This window comes from Ascaphus truei, chromosome 5, assembly GCF_040206685.1.
Source record: "Ascaphus truei isolate aAscTru1 chromosome 5, aAscTru1.hap1, whole genome shotgun sequence".
NCBI classification, from domain to species: domain Eukaryota; kingdom Metazoa; phylum Chordata; class Amphibia; order Anura; family Ascaphidae; genus Ascaphus; species Ascaphus truei.
Genome location: NC_134487.1, coordinates 129,285,154 through 129,296,318, shown reverse-complemented (window position 1 = coordinate 129,296,318; position 11,165 = coordinate 129,285,154). Strand labels below are relative to the sequence as shown.

The 11,165-nt window shown below is 46.4% G+C and overlaps 1 protein-coding gene across 2 annotated transcripts in view; it reads left to right on the top strand.

Annotated features, from left to right (window-relative positions):
* The first annotated feature begins 2,560 nt into the window (after positions 1-2,560).
* The window catches only part of N4BP3 (NEDD4 binding protein 3), a 29,834-nt gene continuing 21,229 nt past the window's right edge, over positions 2,561-11,165 (top strand). Inside the window, exon 1 of one of the 2 annotated variants that reach the window (XM_075600760.1) lies at positions 2,561-2,770. The gene's annotated coding sequence lies outside the window, so the exon portion shown is untranslated. The remainder of the gene's footprint in view (positions 2,771-11,165) is intronic. The other variant, XM_075600759.1, reaches the window with a different exon arrangement.

The window sequence follows — 11,165 nt, the reverse complement described above, 5'->3', positions numbered from 1 at the left end:
GATACTTTGTGGAGCAACTATGCATTATAAAATGAAGACAAGCCAAATCCTGTTAAGAGGAGCAATCCAAGCAATATCCTACGTGTGTGTTTTTTTTTTTTACATAATCCAGTTCTGTAGTATTAGATAATACTTACTACCTTTTTTTATTTTAAAATTCAACTCTTAATGCCATTTGTAATGAGTTTTAATACTCTGAGCATCCTTTGATTTCTATAGCAGGTTGAGCGCACCTCCCCAGCAGTGCAAGATCATTGTAATACTTTCCTGTTTCTGATCATTTGGTGCCAAGATTCCCAGCAGTTTGAGCTGCAAACTGTAACAATAGATCAGGAGTGCGCAAACCCTTCTCCCTGCACCCCCCTGCCTGATCTCCCCCCCCACCCCCCCTGCTCGGCTCCGGCGTCAAGTGATGCAGCGGGGTCAGGTAACATCACGTTGCCATGGCAACTCGACGTCAAATGACCCCCACGGCATCATTTGGCACCTGGTTGCCATGGAGACGCATCGCTGGAAGCCAAGCCAAGGTAAGGGAATTTACAAAGGCCTTGCGTATTCCCCCAGCATTTAATTGAAATGCCTTCGGGGAAGTGCAGGGCCTCTGTAAACACCACGCCCCCAGTTTGCGCACCCCTGCAACAGATAATGTTACCTTATATACTTCAGTCTGACTTTTTCAGACTGGAAAACTGGATTTCCCAAAACAAACTGTTTTTAAACACTGACAAGACTGTAACAATGGTGTTTGGGACCAAGACTACATTTTTAAAGCTTCCAGCGACTGAGCTCCTGATTAGAACCAACGCTAACACCACCCTAACCCCTGTCACTAGTTTTAAATACCTGGGCTTATGGGTTGACTCCAACTTAACATTCGGGATGCACATTGATACCCTGACAACCAAGACCTATGCCAAACTAGGGGTACTTTACAGGAACAAATCCTCCCTAAGTCTCCTGGTCAGAAAGCGTATCGCACAGCAGATGCTAATGCAAATTATTGACTATGGAGACATAGTATATGGCTCAGCACCTCAAACCCACCTTAGCAAACTTGACACCCTCTACAATTCAATTTGTTGTTTTGTTCTTCAATGCAACTATAACACACATCACTGCGAAATGCTCAAAGAACTAGATTGGTCATCACTCGAGTCTAGGCGCAAAGTTCACCTTTCCTGTCTTGCCTTCAAATTCTTTATGGGCAAGCTACCTAGCTACCTGAACAAGCTCCTCGCCCCTACCACACACAGCACTTATTACCTGAGATCAGACTCCAAAAGACTGTTCATGGTCCCAAGGCTCAACAAAGTATCCGGACGTTCCTCCTTCTCCTACCGTGCACCCCAAAACTGGAACAACCTACCAGACTCTTACATCCACCACCAGTCTACGTTCTTTCAAATCTAAGGCTGTCACACATTTTAATCTGGTCTGTAACTGTTTCATACGCCCATAATATAAATGATCTTTAACTGTGCATGCAATGTCTTGTATATAATGTATACCCTGCTCATTATGTAACTGTATTTGTAAACATGTATTATTTGTCTTAACTCTGTGCCAAGGACATACTTGAAAACGAGAGGTAACTCTCAATGTATTACTTCCTGGTAAAATATTTTATAAATAAATAAATTAGTAATGTAAGAATACATTGTAGCTGCTGAGTTACACTGACTGACAAAAATTTGTTACCATGTATTTAATATCTTTTTATCGAGTTGTTACAGGTTTCATAAAGCAAACATACACAGACCATTTGACTGAAGATTGTAAGCTGTTTGGAGCAGGGTCTCTCTTTGCCTTACGTTGTCATTTACATGCCGTTCTTATACCCGTTTGTACTCCATATTTGGCTGGCACCTTCTTTTTTAGTTTTGGAGCACAGCTGAAAATTTACCTCTTAACAGAACTCTCTACTTACCCCAGCTGCCGTGACCTCACGAACTGCCATTTTAATAAATGCACTTTTACCCCTCTTGTCTCTATTAAGCCCTTATTCTGTAAAGTGTGATAGTGCAGACGATGTGCTATCGCATGAAATGCTCCATTAAAGTTAATAGGACTTTTTTTATGCTGTATCTGCGCTATCACACTTTACAGAATAAGCCCTTCAATCTCTTAATATACCACTTAGATTGTAAGCTCTTTTGCACAGGATCTCCCTTTGCCTCATTTACTAGCCCCACTGTTTGTATTGTAATTCTGTAAAGTGCTCCATACATGGTTGGCGTTATTTAAATACAATTATCCATATATTCATACAATATATAGGGGATATATCCCTCCACCTCCCCCTCCCCCCCCCCCCCCCCCCCATTCCCAAAAACATAAATACTGGTACAGTTTAAAAATAAGTTTTTTGTAATCACTGATTTCACCTTAAAACACTAAACTAGACTCCTCTACCATACCCTGGACGCGATCTCTACCCCATACAGCATAATTGTGCAGCAGATTCCGTGCAGAATTCCTGCCTGTGTGATCCAGCCCAGATATTGAATGAGACTGCAGTCAGGATTTGAGTGTGTGTGTAATGTAGGGCAGATCCCTTAGTGAGTAATGTGAGTCCATGCCACAGTTTGCCTGCCTCTGTGCTGCGGGGATTGGAGTCCCAGGTTTCACTGGCATTCCTCAACTGGGCTGCAAGAGGAGACAAGTGTGTTCAAATCTCAGCGAGGGAAGGGTGCAGATCCTCCGCTTTGTACAGCCACGGGATCCACACACACCATCAGAGCACAAGGCAGACAACGAGAGTTCAAATATGGTGAGTTACAGTCACCTGCTCCAGGTGTTTTGTAGCAGTGGCGGATCTGTGGCGACGTGATCCATTGCGGACACATGGAAGTATTATTATTATTATCCCACAGACACTGATGCTCATCTGAACGCGGGGTATTCGGGTGTGTTTCTTCACTGCAGCCCCTGGGAGCTGAGATCTCTCCCATTCTTGCCTGATCTCAGCTCTCACCTCTTGGGTAGTTTGGCTGTGTGCAGTGAGAGGAAACATCCGTGATGAGTTTGGAGGCAATGCTTGTTTTGTTGTTGGATTCACATATTCATTTTTAGATCTGGACAACAAAAGGTCACAGTAAGTGTTGACCCCCCTTTGGTTTACTGCATACTGAGCACTGCACAGTGTGCTCGGTATATGGAGGGTCCCTGCCTGTTGTGCAAGTATCAGCCTTGTTTAGCCATCTATGAGCACTGTGTTACTGGGCCCCCAGGCAGCAAAGGGGTTAATTGTTTTATTTCACTTTGACCCTCTGCCTTTCTTTCTCAATGACAATAGCCCATTTCCCCGGAGAGTGGGGGGTGTTACTTGGTTCTCCATGTGAGAGCTGCAGCCATGCAGGGACTGGGATATGGGTTGGAGTCATTTTTTGAAGAGGGGCCATGAGGGTTTCATATTTACAGCAGTAATAGGTTGGAGTTACTTTAAAAGTTGTCTGTTGGACTTTCTAATAAGAGTGGGAACTTTCACTCTTTGGTTGAATGGGGGGGAAACATTTTGATTTAGGTTGGATTTTTACCTAACTATGGAAACTCGAAATGAAGCTGAAAAATGTGTAAATATCAAAATTAAAGCACGAAAAAATGCCCACATACCTATAACATCATAAAAACGATTAGGACATTAAAACAATATAACTAAGTATGGGATCAAGCCTATGGACCAAAACCTGTTATATTTATGTATCAAATAGGACCTCTATTATTAAATGTATACATGTCCTGTACAAATTGTATTTTACCATATACTATCTAAATTTTAACCCATTTATCTTCCCATGTTATGTTTTATCCCACCCTTTTTTTTTTTTTTTTTTTTTTTTTTTTTTTTTTTTGTACCCTCTTCCTCAACATTCAATACAAATTTCAAGGGGGAAAAAAATAATATTTTTTTTATATATATCTCTGAAAAACAATATTTTTTGAAAATATATGTTGAGAAACACCTGTTTTTAACTACTGTGGAGATGGGTACTTGGCCTGGTGTTTTGGTTCTAAAAATCTCTTGGTTTTTGTATTTTTTTGTTTTTATATCTTAATTTACTTATTAAAGGAGCAGTGGGTTTGTGGGGCACGTTCTATGACCCCCATGAAAATTAACTTGCAGCATTAAATAAAGGGCTTTTCCAATTTAAGGAAAAATAATTTGTAGCACCACACGGCGACAATATTTTATCCACACTACGGTGCAGAAAATTAAGGTTTTGTGAGGTTCCTGACACTTGTATTATAACCAGTCCTAGAAGTTCCCAAGCTAATCCGCATACCATGAAAATTCCCTTCTGCAGTCTGTATGTTTACGATCACTGCCAGCAGATCCGCACTGAAGGATGACTCTCTTTAGTGCCAAGTCTAACACCATTAAAATATGTAACATGTATATGTAATACGTATATAGTGGTTTTCAATAGCATTATGTAGTGACCATGAAACACAATAGGATGTTCCAGCACTCACTGACTATAAAAAATACCAAACGTGGGGATATTCCAAATAGAAAATGTAATTATAGAAGCACAAGATATAACAAATGGGACATTGTCCTACATATGAGCAGCAAACAAACACCAAAATGACCCTAAAAGTAGAAGTGATGGGGAACAACACAGGGTAACGTGGGGACGACGACAATAGGGGGGCACCGTTTCGGGGTAAAAAAACCTTTCCTCTGGCCTGTACCCTGAGGTCCAATAGGACCAAAGGTACTTCCGTAAACCCTGCATCCCCAACAAACCCCAATTAGAGTAACTGGTTATAATGATATCCTTCTCTCCCCCCTCCCCTCCCTTCGTTCCCCTTCACTCCGTTCCCCTTGTGGTTTTCTTTGTCTTTCTCTTGTTCCCTGTGTTCTTCCCCTGTTCCCCTGCACTTCTACTTTTAGGGTCATTTTTGTGCTTTTTTGCTGCTCACATGTAGGACATTGTCCCATTTGTTATAGCTTGTGCTTCTATTTCTAATTTTCTATTTGACATATCCCTACATTTTGGAATTTTTTATATAGTCAGTGAGTGTTGGAACATCCTATTGTGTTTCTTATTAGGAGGAATTAGGGTCCTCCTTGTTCCTTTGGCACGCTGCATTTAGTCTCTAGCATTTATTTGAGTGCTGTCTATCCCTTCTTTTTTGTGATGACCATGTTTGAGGATCCCCGCTGTAACCCACTGTCCTAACCATTCCTCCTCGGCTGCAGATTTTGTGTTGCGGTCTAGTGATTTAAGACATTTGGGTGGGCAGTGTAATTGATGAGAGGTAATGGGTCTTAACAAAAATCCTAAACTTGAACATAATTCACTCACTATTACTTCACTGAAATGCATATGATGGCTACAGCATCTGAACCTAAAGTGTTTTTTTGTTTCCTCAACTATTATATATATGTATATATGTATCTATACTGCTCTGTACAAACAGAATACAAAGCTCTCAGAATGTTCTCTGTTCTTTTTCATCAGTAAACATGGACAAGGCAGTTATATATATATATATATATATATATATATATATATATATATATATATATATATATATCAATAAACTGCCTGGTCCATGATTACTGATGAAAAAGAACAGAGAACATTCTGAGAGCTTTGTATTCTGTTTGTACAGAGCAGTAACTACGAATGTGTGTGTTACAAAAAGTGATTATAGTGAGCTAAGCAGGGATGAGCTGGAAGTTAGAGGAGGCACACCTAGGCAACGTGACAGAAGGATTATTGTAAATTGATATTTGTCACTAGAGTCCCACCTTAACCCGTTGGCTGCCAGAGGAGCCTTTAAGTTTAACGCATTGCGGAGCAAGGGGTTAAGATCAGGCCAGTCCGTTACTAGAAGTGAGTAAGGTGACCCATCATCTAGGATTGTTTTAGTAACTAGAAGACATGGGCAATTGGATCTGTGGTGATTATCACCCATGTACCTGTTAAACTCTCAAAGGAGCAGTCCTACATAGCACCAAATTGAACAAACAGCAGTGATGTGGTTAATAGGTGAAAACTAGGGGAGTGATACATTTTTAAATCAATATAGGCATTTCTAAATTATGTTTGAACACTGCAATCTGAATTTTAGGGTGTTTTTTGCTGCCCATACCTTTACCTTGTGTCTCTTTCTGCGGTGTCCTATATCTTTCTGGTTGGTTGGTTGTACATCCAGGGGCTGTGAATAATTTTTTTGCCTTATCACTGAAACAGAAAAAAATAGATTGACCGTGGCCCCTTTTGAGTCTCTGTGAGAACAATGGAAGAATCTCCAGACTTTTACACGCGTTTAATCATTAATTTCCAACTTATTTTAACTTATTAAGGCTATTGTGATTTGTGCAGCTTATAACTAGACGTGCTGGCATGAGCCACCAAATAAATTGCTCAACACCAAAAGAGCTAATTGTCATTGTGTTGTGTGATGTAAACACCACTGCTTCCTTACCCCCAGTTTAAATAACTTCTGTAAACCGGCTCCCTAGCATTCCTTAAAATTCTCGTGATGGTGGACTGCCAATAAATGTAAAGGACTTCTCGTGTAGTGATGGATCTGGGAAGAATTGCTTCTGGGATGGAGGGTTTAGGCTACGACCCCAGTCCTCCCGGCTGCATGCGCGCCTGCGGCATGGCGGCAGCACGTGCAGAGACTACAGCCGCGATTGGCGGTCTGTAGAGGAGATGTAGGTAGAGGGGGCAGGGTCATGACGGGGGTGTGCCCATGATGGGGCATATCCGCCATGCCATTGGCTGCATGTGGCCACGTGACAAAATTCTTGTCTTTCCTGCCAGAGTACACGTCACAGCGCTTTGCGCTCCCACACACAGCCACTGGGGCTGCCCCATATAGGGCTGTGCTGTGGTGTGTGGCGCGCACGCCATGGCCACTGGGGATTCGGCCTTAGCTGACTGGGCAAAATTCCAAACACACCACCAAAAGTCTCACATTTTACATGTGACTTGAATGTTAAATCCATTAATAGATCTTGATCTGAGCATGTCTAATGTTTCCGCCTGTTTAGTTGGCAATTGTTCCTGAGTGAGATGATCGGGTGTTTTGTGCACCCGTTTCCCTGTCTCTCACACAGCTGTTGGTTATTCTATTGTGGTAATTACCTTATTCTTGGAGGACTTTACCCTGTCATTGCTGAGGGGCGCCCTGTTCATTGCATACTTTTGTCAGCAAACTAATGAATGCACCAAACACACTTGCCATGCTCTTCAACCCTAATGTTTTAACATGTGCTCCTACGGTCTGTGTAAGACCCCTTTAATTATAGTGAGAAGTGAGGTAATGCGCGGTTAACTACAAAGTGGCTTCCATTCAGCAGACTGACACTGAATGCTGTACTCTCACTTATTCAGTGTGCTGTGAAGCGGCTTCCCAGTGCCGGTGAAGGGAAGCGCTCCATTAAGCAATAAAGCAATAGGCTGAACTCCTACTGCAGGGGGAAGCGATGTCACAGCGTACTGAATAATAATCTATATTGGTAGGGGATAAGTCTACCAACATAAGCCCAGATTCATTAAAGGGAGCCAATGTGAGTTGAGGTTTACAACAGCTTAGCACCCTTTAGTGAATCGGTGCCTTACATTGTAAGCTTTTTGGAGGGAAGTATTCCTTCTCTCAATATTTACATGTTGTACGACGTTCTCTTATCCCTTTAACATTGACTTTAACTCCGCTACCATGCTAGCTCTGTATAGCACTGCAAATATGTTTAGCCACAGAAATCTAACTGCATTCGCAAACTCTAAATCAATTTTCTTAATCCTTTGGCAACTAAGGGGTACATGCTGACATTTTGGGGTTCTCCCATAGCAGAAGGAAAGTCTTGTTACACTAGTATTAATCAAGTAAGCGTTCCCATCGTTTGCAGCCGGGTGGAGGGTGTCACCCTTAGGTGTAACTCGTTACAAGTCCAGCCTGACTTGTCTGGGGATTTTGTAATCCTTTTTTTCCTGTTGCCTGGTTATTTATAGACCCGGCAGGATTATTGAAACCCCAGCTCTCCACACGGCTGCTCTCCCCTCGAGGTCACTGCGTGCATAGTTTCTGTTGGAAATGAACCAGTTTGCCTGCAGGTAGATTTTTGTTTTCTAGGTCTCCGGGTTTCCGTTGTTTACATTGCCTAAGAAACACTTTTGGCTGTTGCAATCGGGCTCCGATTCCCGGAAACCAGTAATAAAAAGTCTCGCATTACAGAAATTAATTTACACTGACTAATCCTTCTCTTTCTCCAGAAGCCCCAAAACGGGGAGACACCTACTCACCATCTTCAGGGACTTATTCCATATCATTGTGATATAGACCTAGGGTAGAGAGAAGGCAGAAGCAGGTGTACAGATATACTGTACGGTATGTGTAGCAGACCTTTACACACACCCAAATGTGATGGATGTAATTACTGAATATTAAGTAATATTATTAAGACTGAAGTATTGGTGAAGTTACCAAATGTCTTGGTTTTACGAGTGTTTGTTTTTTGTAGTATAGTGTCATGCCCAGTAGCACTCCTTTTGACACACACACACACACACACACACACACACACACACACACACACACACACATGTAGTAATATTTGAGGGTTATATGAGTTTACTGGGTATCTGTGAGTTTACTTGGGAGAGTCCTGCTTTGCATAGATGTGAAGAACAAACAAATGATGTCAAGAATAATTATAGACTGCATAAATGGTTTGTTAAATTCACCCAAACTATGTTTTCTATTATGTAAAGAATCAAACATTACATTATTTTTAGAACTGTTCCCCAAATCTGTTCCAATTGAGCCTTCCAGACATTTGGCAACTTGAGGTATTGGTGTTCAATGGACACATGTTTGGGTTTAAGTCCAGTCTCTGGCCCCCTTACACTTGTATGATTACTTTATTACTCCATTTGTCTCCTTGATGTATTTCTATCAATGCTGCTTTCTCTCCGGTTGCTGAGTGGTAGGATTAGACATCTGAAGTATAAAATGGTAGTAATTTGCAATGGAAAGACAATATGGCATTAGTGGTGTGATCGCAAAAAAGTGTTTGGAATGGAGCAGAGGGACTACCATATATTACCAATAAATATCTGGACTGGTGCAGAATCCTTTTTGATTGCCCTAAGTTTTCTTGTGAGGTGTGTTTACTTCGATTCCCCTAGAATGAAACACTCGGCGTTATGAATGCTGGATCTACAGGAGAGTTTGTCCCCATCCTAGTTTGATCCTTGAAGCAGTTCTTTGCAGCACTTTACAGAGTATCCAACATTATTGCAACTGCTGGTGCCGCGCACTGCAGCGGGACATGCACAATGCACCAGCGGGAAAATGGGCCGGTGCTACCGCTGGCTTTATCTGTAGGACTGCAAGCACAGTGAAACTATCCCACATAGGTTATACACTAAGGGCCATCTACTATATATTTCTGAAAGCACTGTATGTCTGCGTCCCTAGCGGCAATCTCATTGGTCCCTTGGCCCGCCCCCGCACACCTCTCATTGGCCTGAGGCGGAGTGACGGGCCAAAGGACACACACACACACACACACACACACGTAGGGGGGGTGTTACCTACATTAGCGGGACTCACAGTGTTAGCAGCACCCGTGCGCACCTCCTCTCCCAGAGTCTCCCGCGCTTTCACCCCGACCCCCCCCCCTCCCCCGGCGCCGCTACAGTCAGCGGGACACACACACTATTATTACCCCTTCAGCGCCCCCCCCCACCCAGTGTCAGCAGCCGTGCGAGACCCCCCTTCTATATCCCACCTCTCCCCCCCCCACACATATACATGCCCCCCCCTCCCCGGCGCTACAATTCACCCCTTCCCCGGCGGGGGAACAGCCAGTGGCCAGGCAGCCTGCCTCGCGGCGCCGAGTACCCAAGATGGCGGCGCCCGGGACACAGCGGGGGAGCGGCCACAACACGCTGCCTCCCGCCTCAGATCCACGTGGGACCTGCCGGATGGGTGAGTGAGCGGCCTTCACCTCCCTTCCACCCCCCTTCACCTCCCCTCCACCCCCCCTTCACCTCCTCTCCACCCCCCCTTCACCTCCCCTCCACCCCCCCTCCCCTCCAGTGTCAGTGTCTCCCCGATACCCCCCCCCCCCCCCCGGTGCCGCTACAGTCAGCGGGGGAGCGAGTGAGCGCCCGGGACACAGCGGGGGAGCGGCCACAACACGCTGCCTCCCGCCTCAGATCCACGTGGGACCTGCCGGACGGGTGAGTGAGCGGCCTTCACCTCCCCTCACCCCTTTCACCTCCCCTCACCCCCTTTCACCTCCCCTCACCCCCTTTCACCTCCCCTCACTCCACTTCTCCTCCCTTCCACCCCCCTTCACCTCCCCTCCACCCCCCCTTCACCTCCCCTCCACCCCCCCCTTCACCTCCCCTTCACCTCCACCCCACCCTTCACCTCCCTTCCACCCCCCCCCTTCACCTCCCCTCCACCCCCCCCCTTCACCTCCCCTCCACCCCCCCCCCTTCACCTCCCCTTTACCTCCCCTCCACCCCCCCCTTCACCTCCCCTCCCCCCCCCCTTCGCCTCCCTTCCACCCCCCCCCCCCTTCGCCTCCCCTCCACCCCCCCCCCTTCGCCTCCCCTCCACCCCCCCCCCCTTCGCCTCCCCTCCACCCCCCCCCCTTCGCCTCCCCTCCACCACCCCCCCTCGCCTCCCCTCCACCCCCCCCTTCGCCTCCCCTCCACCCCCCTTCGCCTCCCCTCCACCCCACCTTTGCCTCCCCTCCGCCACCCCTTCCCACCGCCTCCCCCACCCCTTCCCACCGCCTCCCCCACCCCTTCCCACCGCCTCCCCCACCCCTTCCCACCGCCTCCCCCACCCCTTCCCACCGCCTCCCCCCCTCCTTCCCACCGCCTCCCCCCCTCCTTCCCACCGCCTCCCCCCCTCCTTCCCACCGCCTCCCCCCCTCCTTCCCACCGCCTCCCCCCCTCCTTCCCACCTCCTCCCCCCTCCTTCCCACCGCCTCCCCCCTCCTTCCCACCGCCTCCCCCCTCCTTCCCACCGCCTCCCCCCTCCTTCCCACCGCCTCCCCCCTCCTTCCCACCGCCTCCCCCCTCCTTCCCACCGCCTCCCCCCTCCTTCCCACCGCCTCCCCCCCTCCTTCCCACCGCCTCCCCCCTCCTTCCCACCGCCTCCCCCCTCCTTCCCACCGACTC